This window comes from Cyclopterus lumpus, chromosome 1, assembly GCF_009769545.1.
Source record: "Cyclopterus lumpus isolate fCycLum1 chromosome 1, fCycLum1.pri, whole genome shotgun sequence".
Taxonomy (NCBI): Eukaryota; Metazoa; Chordata; class Actinopteri; order Perciformes; family Cyclopteridae; genus Cyclopterus; species Cyclopterus lumpus.
The window spans coordinates 11,250,245-11,271,594 of NC_046966.1; positions in this window are offsets into that span (position 1 = coordinate 11,250,245).

Below are 21,350 nucleotides of genomic sequence, written 5' to 3' on the forward strand. Positions count from 1 at the left end.
TTAGGAAGGACTGGAAGGCACAGATCATGAGATCAGCATGCAGGTCATCTGTTTTGAAATCCATTTACACGATTCATGCCCTGGGTTGTCAAGTCCACACTGCTTGTCCCAGAACCCCCCCCTCCCCCCATATCCCAGGCCTCACAGTGTTTTCCTTCTCCACCGCAAAACCCTTTCTGGCTTTCCATAATTAAAGAGGGCTTTGAGACTGGGAGCTACAAGAAAATGGCTGCCACATTTAGTGGAAAGAGCTGGGAGAGTATGATGGGATGAAGACCAGTTGTATCCCACAGAGCTGAACATGAGGCCTCATCATTATCTGGATGATTCTCACGCCTTGTCATGGACGGAACAGAACATGTTGTTGTCTGCTTTGAATATGACTTTTAGAGAAATACACACACACTGTCCTCGTTGAAAACATTTGAAGTGGTCGGTTCTCCTTAATTACGATGAGACATATTCTCGTCACTTGGTTTCTCGTCATAGCAAAGGTGCAACACAAAACTACTTCCTGCATCACTTTATGACCCAACGGGCCCAGACTTTGTTAAATGTTGAATTTCCTACTTCCATTTAGTTAAACTGCCAAAAGAATATACACATTTAAATATTATACTCTTTTTACCTTGTAATTAATCAAATACTAAAACATGATTTGCGTTTGAGTCTAACCTGAGTCTAAATATAAGCTGTTGTACTGTCAGTGGTTCAGCTGGAAGTTAAGCGTGAAGAACACAACATTTCAGCAGTGGTCACATGCACACGGTGCCACATTGAATGACTATGTATGTATGTAATGAAACTATGAAAGGCTGCTCATTTGGTCATATAGCAAATAAAAGGTTTTGTATGCTAATGAAGACAGAAAAATAGAAAAATAGAAGAAAAGAATTCCAGAATCAATGTGCTGGTTACTCTGGATAATCTGCAGGAGACACTAGAACTATTATCTAAACCACATGAAAGTTGATGTTGTGATGTTTGAACACCACAAACAACATTGAATTTGCCTCCATCGTAGCGATGTGGTGGCAGAAATCTCATTGGCAGGCTTCTTACAACTTTGACAATATAAGACCAAAACTATCAAAGGTAATACGTTTATTTCTAATTTGGGTGAGCCAACCCTTTAAGAAAACCAAACTTGGTAAAATTAGTTTTCATTACAATGTAGATAATTTGGAGGCTTTTGTACATCAGACTCATATCCCAACATAAAGGTTCAAACCCCGCATTGTACTCTTTCTCTTGGCCTGAATAAAACCCAGTGTCTCCACTGCCTGAAGAGGTGATGGTGAACAATGGCCACGACGATAAAAAAAAGAAAGAAGCAGGCTATCAACCGTCACTGCTTAGCCTTGCTCTCTATCATCACATGACCCACATGCTGGACGACATGTCACAGCTAGCGTGGCCTCATTTGCATAAGACAATCACCCCTTTCGGACGCAGGGCACAAATGTTGTCTAGACGACATGCTTTGGACGGATGAAGCCCCGCACACACACACACACACACACACACACACACACACACACACACACACACACACACACACATGCAGACGCCTTCATCCACTCAAACGGGCACATGCATAAACACCTATATCTCTATCTCTGTGCATCTATTCATACACACAGACACACTCACGCCACTTCAAACACCCCAGACGCAGCCTCCAGCCAGGATACGACTATAAATCAGCTCCAGGTCTGCCTCGGCTTGATTCGCATGCTGTGTTATTATGATGCGACGGATCAGGCATGAGAAAGTATTAAATACATCACACACATGCAAATCCTTAGTGATGGAATGACAGGACGGCCCAGCCAGTCATTTAGATATGTAGATTGCTTCTTACTTTGGAGATTATACGATTCTTCTGGTCTGTGCCACGAAGGGTCAAAGGGACAAGTCTTTTGATATGAGATATGTGTTGATGCGACGACAATGAGCGTTGACAGTGCGTGCAATTATGTGTATATAACTGCATGTGCATGCATATGTGTGTTAGCAGTGATGTGGGTGAATGTGTGTGTGTGTGTGTGTGTTGGTAGGGTGGCCAGTGGCCCCTGATTGTTTGATGTACGTATTTATCCAGTTGCAACGACTGTGGCAGCAGCAGGATGGGTCTCTGGAGAGCTGATTATATCTGTTTTGTCATCTGTGGCGAGGGTAATGCCGCGACACCAGGAACAACTACACAGCCTCTCTCTTCTGAATTGGGCAGCGAGAATGTATGCATGTTTGTGTGATGAATCTACTTGCAGCGCTTTGCATATAACAGAGAGATCCTCACACACAGCGTAGTGCAGCTGTCACCCTGCAGTACATGCGGTATGTTAGTGTATGAATTTTCATGCGAGGACTCCACTTCCTGTCCTGCGATTATTATTTGAAAAAGAGTGGCACCAAACATCTGTCTGCTGTCACAGTGTGACAACACTAATGGTATGGGGCGTCGGAATTAGTGCCGAGGCAAAAGGCGCAGAGAGAGAGAGAAAGAGAGAGAGAGAGAGAAGGAGAGAGAGAGAGAGAGAGAGAGAGAAAAAGAGATGGCCAGTCGGGAAATAGAACAAAATGAGAGAAGATAAGAGGAGAGATGGAGAGATGACCAGAGAAAACATGTGGGTCACTTCATCGCTGTCCGAAAGGGTCTCATTTATCCTCCCCCTCTTTTCTCTCATGGCCCCCGAAGGCAAACTTCAGCTCTGCAATAAGACAGCATCGCCTCTGTCAGGACAAGAGCAGAAGTGACTGTGAGAGCTGTTGCTGCAGACAGAAGTTAGTTATTGTTGGCCGAGGGTGTGTGCCATAACTCACCACGGTGGGCAAGGCCTGTCCTGGCTTCAGCAGCTTGCAACAGCACTAATCAACACCTTGCTATTCACACACCGAGCTAGCAGTCATTAACACGTAGTCTGCTTGTTTGCATATCTGTCAGCACTTTGCAATAGAGCTGATTCTTTTAGCACTTGAAACACGGTGGGCTGAAACTGTTTATCAGTTTGCCAAAAGTAAAAATATCTGTTGTTGTCAGCGCATTAGAAAGCTGTATTTGGTAATGGAGGTGACTCATCCATTCAGAAAGATGTCAGTTTAAAGTTATAATTCTCCAGATTTCGAATCAGACAAATCTTAATTGTGATACTGTGCACGGTTGGATTTTATTCTGCAATAGCGATGAAATGTATTCGCACACATTATTTACATTTAGTTCGCATTATCTTTGGCGGAGTCTGCCTTTCCCTTGCTGGATTTAAAGGACATGCACCAGAGATCCACAGGAAACAACATATGCACATGAATGAAATTGTACGCAATTCTTTGCATATGGGCATACGTCATGAAGGAACAAGACCGCAGCAGCCGACCCCGGGCCATTTTAGCAGGACAGATATTTGCGTTGTCTCCATCTCTTGGATTTCTAACTGAGCTTCAACTACAAACAAAACTCTTGGGCTTCTATTACTAAGACGTCCTTAGTGCAGATGGCAGGGTGAATGAAATTGTGTTTGTGGTACTCACAACATTGACATTTCTTTTTTAAATTCAACATCAAGGTGTCTTTCCATATCGACGTCCCTCATTAAACCACAGAACATGCTGTTAGTAGTTTTCATTAAGACTTTCTTAAACAAGTGTGGGATTAAAAAAGGGTATATATATATATATATATTATACCCTAATTAAGAAAAAAGATTCAACATGTTTACCCTAAACATGTTAAATCTTTTCTCTCACACTAAGTAAACCAGCTAAGAGATCTATTTTCCGGTATTATTAGAGTACTTAATATGTTCATCCTTGACATAAATTAAATTGTCACTTCTACTTCATACTTCAGCAGTCTTTGATTACAGGCCCTCACAAAAAAAATTTGACTTTGAGTTTAAAAACATACAGAGAGCCTGTCAAAACTGGCCTATTTTATGTGCTTCAAAGTCTGTATTAAACATGTTATTGTCACTACATGTTATGACTACTGACTGGTGGTACATGGTGAAACGTATAGAGAGGTGCAGCATACAGAGCTACACCCCTGTATGCGGTTTGGCTTCTTGTCCTGCTGAAGGACTTCACTATGGTGGCAGCACATGCTGTTTTAACCTTTATTTTCTTCAATTGAAAGATCTTCTCTGCAACCACTACACCGCCACGCCGCACCAAACTGCCTCTTGACTGTTTCTTCCCAGGGAACCTTTGGGTGGATACTGTTGAGCCTGGATTAGCCCTGCTCCAACATGCACACGCACACGCACACACACACACACACACACACACGCACACACACACACACACACATATAAACCTGCATATGCACCACTAGTCTTATTTTATCCGCGCCTTCAGTGAGAGAAACAACTCTTTAATCATTTCATAAGATCATTTGCCTGGCAGATATGCCTCAGGCTTTTCCCATTACCCCTGGCTGCCTTGACCTAGATATGTGTGTGTGTGTGTGTGTGTGAGAGTGTGTGTGTGTGTGCGTGCGTGTGTGTGTGAGATCGTTGTTGATGGAGAATTGAGTGTAAGTCCAGCAGTGGCTAAAATACAAAAGGACACAGAGACCAGCAGCGTATGCATGAAACAACACACACTGAGAGGCAATTAAATAGTACACCTTCTTCTTGCTGTCTTTTACTGTACCCGCATGCTAAAATGTACACAGCCTATTTGTTTACGTGAATAGTTGTTTGCTTATGTGTCTTTATTAAAACGAGTAGTTACAGATTCACAACATATCCCCAGGTATTTTTTTCCCGTCCAAAAATGCCGTGATGGATGGGTTGTGAAATGACGTCTGTTTATGTTCACCGTTAACTGGTTTGTGTTTGACAAAGTTTGCCTAACTGTTGCCTAACTGTGTATTTCAGCTCATGCTGAAAAGCAAACACTCGATGGAGTGATGCAACGAACTTCATGAGCACACACAACACACATTCTTTTGGGATTGTGTGTATTTGACTTCAAATCTACTTTGTCTGATGTGTACTATTAGGTGTAGTGCTGCCGCCCAATTGCAGGCGCAATGCACAAAAAGAGGGCTTTCTTATACATATACATTTATGAAATGACCATTAATACAATATTTCTAAGTTACTACGGACAACACAAATCATATATGGGCACTGATTACATATGAGCGGCCTGACATTTGTTTTACTCATACTCCGGCAAACCTGTTAACACTCTTCTGGATTGAGCTGCCAATTTAACATAACATCCCAGGCAGAACAAAGCACTTGGTTAACTTAGGAAAATAGGGCATGTTAACGTTTTCATTATTATTCATTCACTAAAACCCTAACTTTTCCTTAAAGTGAGAGCAGCTATAATCAATGTTTGTATACAATAGAATGTATTAAAAGACAAAAGGGATGTAACCTATGGAGAGACGTTCACCTGAATCTGTGATTTAAGAGGCAGGATTGATTCAAATAACGGTTTGATGGCTTAAGCAAACAAATGGGAAGTATGAAAGCTCCGTTGTGTTTTGGTTGAAAACCATAACTTCCTTCCAAACTGCAGGTAGCTGTTGTAGCGGTCTAAAAGCAAAGCAACTAATGCTAATGCTCATAAATTGCTATGAGCATCTGTTAAGCATCTGACATTAATTGTACGAACTATATGTTTGTTATTTGTCCAGATTCATTTTGTTTGTGTTTAATTAAAACCTTGTTACTATTATTATTATTTTTTATTTTGTTATCTTTTACTAGCGTGTACTATTGTGGATAGACATAGATTTGAATGGTTGCAAAGGTTTGAAAATATTTTTCTTCTAAACATTTGTAGATAGTAAAAGAGCCAAACGATCAATTTATCACGAGCAAATAAAACAGTATTGTTGCATCGCCACATGAATCACATACAAAGGAGGTCCACCGCTGCATGTGTGGTGACTGAAAGCTCATCACTGAGCGGCTTAGTTTTAAATGTGGATGACCTTCTTGGGACACTGTTGCCAAAAGGCCCTCATGAGTAGAATAGAAGCAAAAATATGGGTGTCAAATATTTTCCCTGTTTAATCTGGTCAGCTAGTGAGACATTTGGAAAAAAGTCAGGAACCAGTGTAAAATACAGGCAGGTTTCTGTGATAATACTGTACATTCGGACCATATGCCTAATGCTCACACGTGTCTCTTTGTGAATTCCAATGATTAGAAGACTTTCCATGAAAAGACCGATCGCATGCACACGCCAAACCAATTTAAATGGACAGTTAAGTCATCAAACAAAACACGAGCCGAGCAGACAGCAGGGAGCGGTCACCCTTCCAAGACCTCTTGTACAGTCAGCCTGGCTCCTGCCCTGCTCGCCTCGGGACAGTGGAGTGACGGATGGAGGGACGGAGGAGCTGTGAGGCGGGGGAGGAGGTGAGCGTGAATCAGTGACAGCCTGAGAGATGTCAAGATGGAAGGTAAAATAGGGGACGCAGGGACAGGAAGCAGGAGGAACCGACGAGGGGGAGAGAGGAAGATGGTGCGTTGGAGAAAGGCAGCGAAGAAAACAAAGGATTATTGCACTGTTGATTTCGGATGCAGAAATGACCCTTGAACCCATACATAAGTAATTAAATTGAGTCCCTATAAACATGATGGACTTTATTTATCCTCTTCATATGAGTGCAGCACACAGGTAACTCTTCAAGAGTTCATGTTCCTAATCCTCAGTGAAGAAGCAACTTTTAACTCCAGGTTGTGCGTAAATCAGCACGGCAGCTTAAGCAGTCAGGTGACCTGCTGTCGACCAGGGCACACGTGTTTTTTCCCTGCTTCTCAAACATACTGCAACACTGTGAAATATGTAACCTGTGAAACCGGTTGTATTGATTAAGGTGAAGCAGTAAATCATATATACTGAATATTTATGCATATGTTGCACAAGACTACTGGAATACTAAATGATGTCTTTGATAGCCTTTGCTCGATGGCGTGCCAGAGTGTGCTTTGACTGACACACACTCAAACCCAGCGTGGTCTATTTTCACATTCAAGATAATGCTGGTTTCTAATCCCGTGGAATAACCTCCGGCTATACAAGCATACCTGATATTTCTGATACCACTCTGTCCGCGAGATTGCGGTCGAAGCTGCACTCCATACCCGAAGCAATATCACATGCTCTTGTATCGCTTCATCCCAGTTTCAATCAAACATCGGTCCAACGTTTCACTGGATGCGTGCGAGGAGCAGCCTTGGGCGGCCGAAGGGTGCGAGGCCAGTGTGTTGCCATCACGACTCCCGTGCATGAAAGGACATCTAATATCTGCAGACCTGTGAGCACGTTGAATTCTCAGTGCAAGATCAAAGCTGGACTCTGGAGGGAGAAAGAGTGATTGAAGTTCGCTGACGTTGAGACAAAAAAAAGTAGCACTGTGTTGTGTTACTGCAGGTACCCATAAGACCATGACATATGACCCAGGAAGACCACTTTTAATAATACTTACATGGGTTTAAAGGCTTGTCAGACGCCAAAACACAGCAGAGCAGTTCATATAACTACGAGACAGTTTAACATTTCAGTGACCTCTGTCCCAGCGATCACATGAAAAAAGTAGAATTATGTTGCGTCATAACACAAGGCATTTAAACACAAATGTGCGCTTGCACGTATGTGTTACTGGATGATGTGGTGTTGCAATAAAAGTTGAGCCAGGTTTACCTTCTTTGCTTGCATTTATTGTTCCGGCCTCAGACTATTTGTCACTTTTTGGGGCCTATTTTGGGGGTTTTCCAACTTTTAACTTCACTGAAACAGCACCGAGATCTTTAACTTCCATGACATGACATAATGTGAGGGAGAGGTATCATTTCAAAAGATAAAAATCGTTCAGGGATTTGATTGGATGTTAAAGTTGAGATGACGTGAAAAATTACTCTTTTTTTAACCCTTTTAGATCACATCACCGGTTATTTTGTTCACCTAACAAGTTTTTCAAATAAATCCAATCATCTTTTCTTGCTTTAAAAACATAGCTAGAAACAACCAATTGCAACCAAAAATATCATGACATCCATCCATTAATCAATCTGCAACTTTCAGTGACAAGGGAGGTGTGTCTGTCAAGCCTATCAACTTTTTAGAGGTCAATCAAGGATGGCTAAAAGGGATTTTTTCACGAGCGAACACTCACAGTACAGAAGCTAAAGATGCTTTAACTTTTTGTTCACTGCCACTTTAAGAATGTTGTCACTCTGCGATCATAAATCTGGAGAATAGGGAGTGAGCTGCAGAGGACAGTTCACCTTTTCCCAACTGGTAATCCAACACACACCTCCGACCCTATTTTAGATAAATCTATATACATCCCAGGGGCTGGATAGGTTGTCACAACTATTTTTACATTTTTCAGGTAGATAAAAGAGAAGGATGACCTCATCCCACAATTTATGTGATTTGGGTGAACTGACCTTCACATTACTTTTCTTTTAACAGTGGTGGTGTGCTCGGCCTTCTTCTTAGCCTGGACCAGTGAACACACTCCAGTCATATATCACTAGCACATATGTGAACTATGTCTGTGGACTGTGACCTTTGCAAACACGTTGACACGATCCTCAGACTACAGCACCGAAGTGTGTGTTGCAGTGTGTGATAGTGCAGTATGTACGTACATTTATCTCTGTGTGTGTGTGTGTGTGTGTGTGTGTGTGTGTGTGAGGGCAGGTCCATATCTGTGTGTGACCCTTTCCACCTAAACTGTCTGCGTTGCCCAACATGTGTACGTGCAGGGCATTTAGAAAAGAACACATGGACAGCATTTACTTGAATGTATGTCGAGCAGCATGTCTATGTGAGGGCCACAGGGACTATTTCTGTCACGTAATATGAAGACGGCTTCTTGTCAGCCTGGTGAGCTGGGCCGTGGTCATGGGAGGACATGTGAAGTGAGGGGGATACTGTACACAGAGCATGTGTGCATACGATAAAGGCTTATCTCTGTGTTCTCTGTACATTATCAATTTGCTGCAAAGTCAGGCCTGTATGGGTTCATTATGTTGCCCCGTGAATGATAACTCGCCGTGTTGATCGCTCTGTATCGGCCTCGCGTTTGTGGAGGTGATGATGGTAATGAGGCCGCGTGTATGAATGTAGCAGAACCTGAGACTCAATGTCGCGCTGTAGAGATAATGAAACAACATCTTGAGGTTGACTGTGTGGAGCTGAGAGGTCAATGCAGCTATGCTATGAGGAAGGCAAATATTTTCCTGCACAAACTGTGGTTACATTTCACTTTAGTGAGGGCAGAGTGATTGTTTTGCTGGCAGGTCAAGGGAGCGTACTGCAGACACATTGACAATGCACATTTCTTGGCCATACATTTTCTTTCCTCTGAATGATTCATGCTTAAAAGTGTTTCATAAGGCTTTTTATGACACGGTAGAGTGTTCCCTACTTTGGGATTTGTTAAGCTACCTCCAAGCACCTGTCTTCGCTGTAGGACTGGAGCTTTAAAGGTCATTGTTTATTTCCGTGCACAGAAGATGATATTCAGCTTTAGATGGTCCCAGAAGGACTCCTATCTGCCGTGAACTCATTTCAGGATGCGTTCAGTGGGTCTTTCTTTTCATATATCAACACAACCGGCAGAACAATCATCCTCAATCACCCCTTTTCTGTCTGTCATTCGGAAACCCCACACCACATTGGCAGTGCTCCCAAAAGCTAACGTGGCATCACATTTTTGACTAAACGTGCATAAAAACAAATTAGCCTGGCCCATACCATTTGCAAAGAGATGTGTTCAGCCAGCCAGCAAATAGATGTCATTCCAAACCAAGGTCATGATGGTATTGAGGCTGGAAATTTAGGATTGATGTTTGCACATGTCGAGCTCCTCCACTTTTCACTCTCAGTCTGACGGGTTTGATGCAGGCTTATGGGACACGAGCTGCTTGGACCGGGACAGCACACAGAGACGATCCTCGTCAGCCGTGTGATTTAGAGCTGAATTAAAGCCCAACTTATCTACATTTTGATGTTTGCAAAAAAGCGGTGCATAAATTCATTTGAGCGAGACACATTTTCCGTTTTCTTTGGCACAATCATTTTTTTTAAAGCTTGTATTAATAATGTAACATTTGAGAAAGTGGGTGTGTGTGAAGGACGTAGACAGTTCATACAAACATGAAGTAACTGAGGAAAGTTTTTCAGCTTCTGATTTGATCTGAAACTTTAGCCGGAGCAGCACTGACATGTCATGCTCCAATATAATCACTAAACTATTGTATACTGTTTTATCACTGTGTATCATGTTTTAGATCTCTACAGACACATTTGGTTGTGGATGACCTCTGACATCTAAAGATACATTTATTTGTAATCCTATGTGTTTACAATATTGACTAAACATTCATTATGTGAGATCTTAATTCTGCTAATGTCTGAAAATAATGATAATAATTCTTCGCCCTACCCCCCTTCTTTTCTCTGACCTTATTTGAACCCAATATGTACAACAATATTGATTGTAGCCTCTTTAGATATGCCACAAACATTTTATGAAGGTGACACAATATGGAAATGATGTTGTTAATGCACCAAATATGGAAATGTTCATGTTTTGTATGTTATATGGGTTAAACACATTTAAATTCCTTTTGTTTACCAAAAAGTAGTTCACAAATACATCTTCATTTGTAAACCCACTGAGTGGAGCTTTCAGTTTTTATTTAAAACTCGAACGTCTGAAAAAATGAAACATTCGATATGTAATAACCTGTTTGAATTCAAAGTGTCCAGTTCATAAGTGCAACAGGGTTTTTTCTTGTGGTCCAGCAGAGGTTGCTCATTTGACCTCAGTATAAATACACCAAGTGTCGCTCAACACTTTTGAGGACATGTCAAGTATCACGTGTTCCCATTTAAGGTCCCGTTCTCATTCCACACTTGTCACATCGCAAGGCTGTGGTTTAAGTTTTGAACCAAAGCAAAACTACTTTGTAAGGGCTTAAGACAGGATTTGAATAAGAACGCGTGTTACTTAAATCAAGTTACGTAGTTAAGTATGGAACTTAAATGAGTCTCCACGAAGCTCGTAAAAAAGCCTTCAGCGATGAGATAGCACAAGAAGAAGAGAAGACGATACTGAAGATAAGACACTCTCTGCTCACCTATTGCCACACATGATTATGTAACAGTCACAGCTCATTGTATCTCAGACTCACGCATGACACATGGGTATGGGTTGTGTTGCCAGGGAGGGTCCAGATTCTAGGTAGGTCCTACTTCCTTTAGACCTTACGCCAACTTTCTGCCCCAATCGCAGACAGAGCATAGACAAAGAGAGTTGAAATAGATAAGGAACAATAGCAGCAATGGCCAATCTGTAGCTGTCCAACAATTTCCAACACCACAAAGGTGTCAATGTGCAGGTGCATTTATCAATCCATACACAACTATGTATACACTATTCTCACGAAAGCACAAAAAGTCATCAAGTATCTAGTTGATAAAACGATAATAAGTATGCTTTTGAGTAAAAGGGCCCAGACTCTGCAGGACCCCACGAAGAACAGGTATGTACTTGTATGCCTGTATTCCCTTTGGCTTCGTCTGAGTCATTGGGATGCATGGTAAATATACAGCATGTTCTGGTAGCAGAGGCTTTTCACCCTGCGTGGTATGCAGAATGGGGCAGTGTTGAATGGAGCAGGGCCGGTCTAATAAGTCCCCAGGCTATGGCCGCCTGGTCTCTGGTAGGTGGATGATGGATCTCAGTGCCAGGGTACATAATGGTGGGACAGGGGAGCACGGGGGTGAAGGACAACACTCTGCCCTCTCTCCTTAATCAGATGCAGATCAAGCTAAAAGCAGCGGAGCAGCAAATCCCTCCTCTAACAGCGAGCCTCTAGACCCTCGCACAATCCCTTCTCCCTTTGCCTCCCTCCTTCCCTCCTTTGGCCCCTCCTCCTCCTCGCTTCATCCCTCTCTTTTTTCTTCTGATTGTCTTAGCAACAGAGCTTAGGGAGCGAGCCAGAGGAGGAGATGGATGCTCGGGGCCCTTTACCACAAAGATCATATAGGATAAGTGCAAAAGCCCGTTGTGGCTTGTTGATAAAGTATTGATTTCTCCGCAAGCTGCTGTTTACGAATCACCTTGCAGGGAATGACCCCCGAGACCTTAGGGTGTGAGTTAGGAGCGTGTGAGGGAAGGGAGGGGGTGCAACTGGGGACATGAGGGGTAATGTGAAAAATGATAAAAGCGGATGGCAGGGAGAGGGAGAAGGAGATAGACAGATAGAGGAACAGAGGAGGGAGATAGGAATTGATTGGGGACAAACCTGGCCGCTAATTGAAGAGACGGATCAATGATGGTGGAATGTTGAATTTGAGGGAAACGAAGCAGGAGGCTCTCCGGCGGACAACATAAGACTAAGCACACAATCACGAGTGTGCTGCTGACAGACTCAGAAGAAGCTTCTTCGCTTTGATGCCCCGTCTCTTTGTCTCGTGAGAGATCTAGGCCTTGAAGAATATGAGGAATGTTAATGTCATCATCAACCTAGACGCTCCTTCCTGTCTTATGTTTAGGAAATGGTGGTAAACAATGTGGGTAAAGCCGTTTACATCCAGGGGCATCCAGTTCCAGGGTGACTGACAAAGACAATGTCACTACCCCTTGGGGTAGAAGCAGGCCAGACACATAGCGCTCAGCTTTCAAGTCCAGTCTGGGAGAGTTTAAGCCCCCATTCAGAGTGGTTTGTCTTTCTTTTCCACCCCCATCTTTACCCAGTGTCAAGGTGAAGGCCTCAGATTGTCTCTCTGTGTGGCCCCTCATTTTAGATTGATCTGATCAATAGGTCACCATTTAGTGAAAATGTGACCCGAGTAGTTTTCTCCTGTCTAGACTATATGTAATTTGCAATGCCCTCATAGCTAGGAGAATGAAACCCACCCCCCGGCTCATTATGGGAAAACATTGTTGACCGCTAGGGGAATAATCCCCTCATTTTCTGTGTCAAAGTCAAACGCTTTCTACACACTTCAACTCACCACAACCTCTCTGCTGAATTTGCGTCACTATACCTTATTCTTTTGTCCCGAAGATGTCTTAAAAAATGACGAGTTATATTTCTCTGGAGAAGACACTGAAATTCATGATTATACTGCACAACAACGACAGACATGCACACCAACAAGAAAGAGAAAGAAAGAAACCAAATGGCTCGCTCCCACTATTCTTCCCTCTCTTACACCTTGTTGTCAGAAAATCTCATTTGTACCCGCAGCCCACAGAGCCACCTGGCAACATATGCAGCATGCAAATGGGGCTTCGTTTTCGACATTGCCGGTTGTGGAAGGAGAGAGAGGGAGGTAGAGAGAGAGATTGCCCTAGAGGATTAATGACATCATTCTGTATGCACCTCTGGACTCCCACACCGCCAGGATATTACCCACCTCTGACATAGAGGGATAATGTTGGTTTTGTGAAGGCACCACATTCGGGGATCTATCTCTTCCTGCTGGCGTACAAAAAATAATGGGGCTGGTTCATCATCAGATTGCGTGTAAGGTTTTGGGGAAAAGAATGTATAAAAATGTGGCATATTGAGAATAGATGGTTCTGAGGCTGTGGGCTAGTTAAAGTGTACCACCTGGGTCGGTGACAGTCTCACTAATGGCGGCTCTCCTTGCTAGCACAGCAACACTGCTTGCTGCAGCGGGGCGCAGTGTGTGGCTGCTCTACATACACTCATTGCACCACCTTATCCATCTTCTGGTGCTGATTATGTTTACTGCGTTTATTTGACTCCGTGGAACAATGTGTCTATTAAAGGAGGCACGGAGGACAATGACTGTGGGTAAATCCCTCTGCAGATGCATGAGTGATGCACCACATTGGCCTTCTCTCCAGGGGAAAAAATGCATCACTGAGCTGTTGTTGGTCTTTTAGCATCATAGATTCGATCTGTTGTCATCAACATATTATATGTTGGACTTAGATCCATGCTTTCTAATATAAGTGCCTCTTTTTCACACTTTTCTTTTACACTTAATTGCCCAAACCTCCTCAAAGTGAAACAAAAGTTTGAATCTTTTTTGCCTCTGTTCTGAGACATTTTCTCCAGAGAAACGGAATATTTGAGAGGTGAACAGTTTCAAGATTTAAATCAAGTCCTTCTCTGTGGACTGATAAAAAGTGAGTGCGATACGGAGCTACAGAGCACTCTGGCATCCCACACACTTCTCTTGTTGCTAAAAGTTGCAGATTTATGGATGGATGGATGTCTTGAACATAAACTTCATATTTTGATTGGATTTTGATATAAAAATACAATGTTTCTTGCATATAGTGTTTAATTCTACCAATATGATCAGTTATGTGATCTGAAAGGGTTAACAAGGCATTTTCAATTTTATCTGGACTTTATTCAGGTGAAGTTTTCTTTTATCACGTGAGCCTCAAATTTTGTGTCCACCTGAAAATATATTCATGGAAAGATATGACAAATTTTTGTATTTTGTATTAAAAAACATGCGTTGTAATAAAGAGGACAGCGCAAACCTTAAAAATGGTACCTGTAATTGTTCAAAAGAAATTGTGTAAAAGTTTACTTTTTAATGCAAACAGCTTTCAAGTATATAAATTCTTTTTCACAAGGTTCATATTGTTCTCACAGCAGACCTTTTGAGTAAAATACACTTATCAGCACTTTTCTATCTGATCAGCTGTCACTTCTACGGCATTGTCCTGTTTGATGTGGATTGCCTTTCTAAAAGTTGTCCCTGCAAGTTGATGTGATGCATGCATGACTGTTAATGGAAATACTCACTTGAAGGTAAGAATAAGAGATTGCAATGTCTACAAGATCCGTTTAATATGTTTCTAAAATATTCTGGAGTATTATCAAGAATACAGGGATGCTATTTGTAAATAAATAGGCTGGTTTTGTGTGACTTCTTTGCAGGGTATAACTCTCTTATAACTAAATGATATCCTTTTGTGTGCTTTTTTTCCTGAGCAAGCGAATTGATAGAGAATCACACTGAAAATGCACTCACAGTTCTCACATGACGCTGACATGGAAAACTGCCTGAACATTTACAGTTTGCATGTGGGAAAGGGGTTTCTCTGTCACACACACACACACACACACACACACACACACACACACACACACACACACACACACACACACACACACACACACACACACACACACACACACACACACACACACACACACACACACACACACACACACACACACACACACACACACACACACACACACACACACACACACACACATCTATGCTGTTTATCCTGTCCTCTGGACCCGGAGGCCCCTGGCTTCAAGGCCAAAGAAGACCAGCCTAGAGGCTATAGGCTGTCCTATCCCGTTTCAGGCCCCTCATAGCCAGCCACATCTGTTTAATGCATACATCCAGTCATGAGGTCATGGGGTGGGAATGTCACAGGGAGCAAAGAGGGCTCTGGACTCGGCAATCATTAGCGGCTATTGTGATGTTCCGCTAAACACAACCAAATAGTTAAAAAACTAAATGTTGTGTTTCAATTAGAGGAGGATTTGATTGTGTCGAAGGGTTGCCCACTCTTTCCAATTAAGTTGGAGGGCGAGAGAAGCGAGGAAGCAGCTCCGATCATTCATAACTATAAGAAAAAACACTTTCTGACCGGTAACAAACAGCTTGAGCTGAATTTGGCAGGCAAATCGCCCGCTTCTCTGTTCACCGGGATACATGTCATTTCTCACTGAGACCCAAAGGTGCGCCGAGGAAAGAACAGAGCTTTTTTTCACCCCCAGGCTCTGTCATTGAGACATAATGGGACCTGCTTGGCCAAAGGCGCCTTTTTTTGGTTTCTATCAAATGGAGAGGAGAATGGATCCCAGAGGAAAGGTATCGGTGTCCGTGCGATGTTCTCTGGTCCGACTCAGGAATGCCAAGAACAACACAGCGGGTTTAGTGCTTAGGACCTGGAGAGGAAATTACAAGCTAGAAGACACTAGATCTTAGGACATTTCCAGGTATTTAAGGCTATTAATCTGCTGAATTCCTTAATGACAATATTATTGTTAGTTGGCTACTGCTTTCACTCTGTCTGCCTGCTTGCCTACCTGAAGACACACAAAGCACACACATATCAGAGTACATAGACAGATGCATTCGAGAGTATTCTCATGAACACCAACAGATACAAGCAGCATTCACAGACACACTCACTTACTCCTTCCCCACACATGCACCACACAATACTTAGGCGGGTCTACTCTAACTGTGGCACACTGCCACTCACTGGTCTGTGAGGGGTGCTGCTGTGTCTTCTCTAATATCTTTCTCACAACATTGTATTCCTTACACTATCAGTGCATCACTCTTTTTTTAATAATTCTTTTAAAAATATGTTTGTGTTGACAGCAATGTCATGGTCAAAGTTTCCATTTATCACAAATTTATACAGCACAAAAAAAAACAACCTGCCAGCTGCTTGCAGACTTCCCATGATAAAGCTTTTATGGTCCAACTCTCTGAGGTCAGAGTCTCATCTCTGTCTCTTTTTAATGAACTGATCCTCATGCCGCAGCAGTGACCACGTATGCAGAAGATGAGAAGGAATGACAAGAGGATAGGAAGCGAGAAACAAGATTAAGGGACGGGAGAATGAGAGAAGGGCAGAGGGTGTGCGGAAAGAGAGAGGGAGAAAGTGAGAGAGCAGCGCACGGTGTGACATGCGGACAGATGGTAGCCACGCTGCATAGCCGAGGCACATGCGATAGTCGTGAACCGTGGAAGAGCCTCCCACACCCACGCCTCTACTGTTGACACCTCTCATGCAGGGAGAGGGGAGGGAGGGGGAGCACACAGGCAGGACACTGGTTCACGCATGGATGCTTAGATATGGAGCACCTCCTAATACAGACGTCTCTTTTATAAGTAATAAACCACATTGACATTTGTAAAAATGTCAATACTGAAATCTAGAAAGGGATTGCACATTTCTGTATCATTCATTTTAATCAATCATTTCCCACAAGCATGACACTTTTCAAGGACTCAACATCACCAGCTTGAACAGCTAAAAGGTCGGAAGGATGACTTTCGAAGTGTGTGTTGGGGACCAAAGGGGTTAAGGCATAAATCACGTGCCACAACATCCCTCTGGTGGTCATCATCTCTTAACTGTCAGCTGAAACAAAGGCATACAATGGCCAAAAATAGTTTAGGAAAAAGAAGCGAGTGTTGGTGGATGTCCTGGAAGAGGAAGAAACCAACAGTCTACGCAGAATGACAGCTTTGTAACTGCAGCGCACCAATGATACACGGGGAGCATGTGGAAACCCATTGTATTTCAGCATATTGAAAACAGAGGTGAAGCGTCATTTTCTGTCGCAGGCATTTGAAACATCAAAATCCGGTTCATAAGCAATTTTCATAAAATTCGGAAAGGCAATTTAGTAACAAGCGCATGAAAGACTTTGTGTCTGTCTTTTGAGCTTCAGCTTTCGGGACCCCAAAAAAGAGGGTTAAGTGAATCCAGGCAACGAAATCAGAAGTCAGAAGCTCGCGTACCAGAGGCTGGCCTTGATGTGGCATCAGGACGTATGCTGACGGAGACCTATATTAGCGGGTGTCGTGTCTTTAAAAGAAACAAAAAAACATTTCTGGTTTTACAGTTATCTCTGTGCCTCGGCATCTTTTTGTGTGCCCTTTTTACATCATCCACCCTTTTCTCTCTTCCAATGCCTCCCACTCCTTTTACACCCTCCTCTCTCTCTCTCTGTCTGTTTTCCTCCTCTCCCCCCTTCATCGTACCCATGCAGGTTGGTCTGCGCGGCCCGTTGTGTTGTTTAATATGCACAGTCCATTCTTGCTCCTTTATTATTGTCCCACCGGCGGCAGAGGCCCTTTTCTTCGGCCAGACAATGGGCGGCGTCGTGACAGAGAGCACGGTGGTCATGTCCCATTTGCCACCCCGCGCTATCTCTCTATCCTGCCCCCCTTCTCACCCGCCATCCGCTTTTCAATAGCACCCTAATACTGTTACAGGAGAGAAAGACCTGGGAGCCTTCAATACGCCCCAAGCCTCCAGGGCCACAGCTATATACATACTATTTGCATAATTATAGTCTGAGAGAGAGAGAGAGACAGATAGACAGAGGAATAGAGAGCGAGAGGCAGCAAAGGTGTTTGTAACGTGACGGTAGTCTCCCCCGACAACTCCACACACACTCACAGAAAGACATTCTTGACAAAGGCCAAGTGAATTGATGTAGTATTGGATTCGTCCTGATCCCATCTACCGTTGGAATAGTTCACTTTGGGCCGGGACTCGTGGGTGGGCAATTCTCCTGTTAGTGCTGCGGCAGACTGACTTTGAACTTGAACTTGGACCCTGGGGGTCGAGCAGATTGAAATTGAATTGAGAAGGGCTCCCCCTGGGATACAGGGCTGGTAAATGCAGGCAGGAGCATCTGTGGTCCCAGCGGCTTGTTAACATCTCTTCACATTCGGTTATGTTACTCTGTCCCGCTCTGTTGTGTTCCCGTGTCATGATGGTGTATTTGACAGCCTCAAACATCTATCTTTCTGGGAAAATCATTACTTACTGTGGTTTGGTCTTTACATGTGAAAACTCTGAGTGTAAAATGATGTCTGTGTCGTTCTGAAATGCTAAATATTGTTGTTTGTGTTGTTCTTTGTTTAATTGTTTGATCCCCAAAATAGTGGCAATGGTTCTTTTGAAAGAAATCGATTTTGTCAAATCTCTATTGTATCATGACAATGATGCTGAGGTAGAAACAATAATGTGATGATAACAACTAAATTGGCAATGGAAACATACTTAGCATATAAATCATGATGTCACCTATTTGTTACTCAAGATCTGGGTGGTTTAGATTTAGGGCGATGCTGCAGGTTTCTCGAATTAATATATGAAATAAACCTATGCCATAATTTCATCTTTGGTTACACTATCTTATTGTCTCCTCTTCTGTAATGATTTACAGTTGTGGCACCAACATAGAGAATTAGGGCAACCAGCTGTTTATCTTGATTTGCCAAACTCCTAATATTCGCATGACAGTAGTGGGTGGGAACACGCATTAAAGCTCCTTCTCCACGGGACTAAAAAAGCCACTAACACCCTCTTACTTCTGGCTTTTGTCTTCAGGGAGAAATAAAACAATCAACGTCCAAATGACAAATGATAATAAATAAAATCAAAAGAGATTTGGACAATCATTGTAACAAATTAATATACAAAACATAAGAATAATATGCACACCTCAAAGCCATAGTTATTTTACCTCACTGATGATTGTAAAATTCACTTCAGTCAAAAAACGTCTTTCTTAGAATGTTCAACAATCACCAACTCTGAGTTTGAGTTTGAGAGAGTGATCGACTAAGTATTATTAATACCCATTTTAGTGAGTTTTCCATGTTTAAAGAACTGGGTGGAAACGGGGTAGCCTGTAATTTGCATTTTATTTTGCAAATTTTGTGAACATTTTTGGTAAAGTTTGCTTATATTTGGATGGAAACCGGACTATATTCTAATAGCTACTGTTGTATGTTGTTTGCACTTTGCTTTCCAAAAGGCATTCTCAAACATTAGGTGTTCCAAGTCGTCCATCACAAACAACAGCACTGAATGGTGTGACCATAGACGCATACTGAGCAATTGTGACCAGGGACGTTTTCCTCACATCAGTAATTAATAAAAAATAACCTGAAAAACAACATTGAAATCCCTCCACACACTAATACACAAATGAACATAGTGTCACACTCAGACACACAGGCAGGTGGTGATCCCCAAACAGTCATATTTTGCCTTTCATGCAGCATCTACTGTAAACCACACAACACCTCCGCAGAGTAAAACGATGATCTGCTCTCCACCCACTACATCTTTTTCACAGGAAAGAATAGAAAAAGCCAACTCCTCGCTAACACTGGCCCAGGCATCCTGTTTTAGGGGCGGCTTTAAAGCATGTCACAAGACCTCATGCATAGTAAACAGAGCGGCCTCCATGGCTGACTGGTGAGCAATTTGCCTCGTAGATTGCCTGGCCCCGGGGCCTTGGAGCTATGTTTATGTATGAGCCCTCCTGTTTCATATGTATCGGCCCCAGATCATTTTCTACCCACCCGCCCCTTCCTTTTTTTCTCCCTGGCAGAACTGATGGCATACACATACAGACACAAGCACCAAAAAAAACGCAGGCTGACAATGTGCACAGAAACACACACACACACACATACATATGCATGCATATGGACGAACACATAACGTTAACATTAAGAGTGATGACCTGTACAAGGGGTGACACTATCCCAGCAGATAACACTATTGTCAATACAAATAGAAATGTACTATACGTGTGTTGCAGTTGTGCATTGCAGGGTGAGCAGAGATGTATTAGGAACATGTTGTCTGTGATGGTCGGCTTTTTTGTACCACCTTTGAGAATATTTTTTACCTCAAATAAACAAATTGCATTCCGCGTTGAAGCTGGAAACTCGTGAATTCAGAGCCGTGCGTCATTAGCACCTCTTCATAACACGATCACAAGGCCATCATCACATGTAAATAAAGATATTTTTAAACATGTGTGAAACATTATTTGAATTTCCTGATGTCGATGGCATATGCTGCGAGACCGCATGCAGAGAGACAATTACGAAACTGAATACGTGTAAGATGAGAGTCCGAGTTCATTAACCCTTCATCGCTCCCTCTGTTATCCCCCATCCTCCATTTCCCACATTCTTATCTTTGCTGGCTCCCTCATTCATCGTTTGAACCCCCACCCTCCCAATCTCCGTTTAATGAAAGAACGGACAGGTTTAAAGATGCACAAAGGCCATCTTTAAACAGACTAGAGATGCTCAATGTAAGACCATCTTAAGAAATATTTACAGCTTCAAAAGTCGGGCCGAAGATGTCCTCTATGTGTCAGCTAAGGGCGAAGCATCTCCAAAGGGCCTAAAATGTAATGGGTTTCACAGGACACAATTTGTTTGATATGAAATGATCCTCGGCAGACACAAAGTGGCCCCCATTAGGGGCCAAGCAGATTAGCGCAGTCCTCTGAGGGTCCGTGGCTCAGTGTCAGTGGTGGAGGACTCTTCTTATCTTTCATTAAGCGCACACAGCAGGGCGGATTCACCAGCCCAGGAGGGGGGGGAGGACTGAGAAAGACAGAGAAAAGAAAGAAGGGGAGGGAAACAGAGATTGGAGGCGTTTAAAAAATAATTCCCACATATCATAGCCCCATCTCTAATTCAGTGCTAGGAGCGAAGGAGCCGTGGGGAATGCGCAGCATCTTTCTCTTCAAATGCCAAAAATGACCAGCAGGCACAGA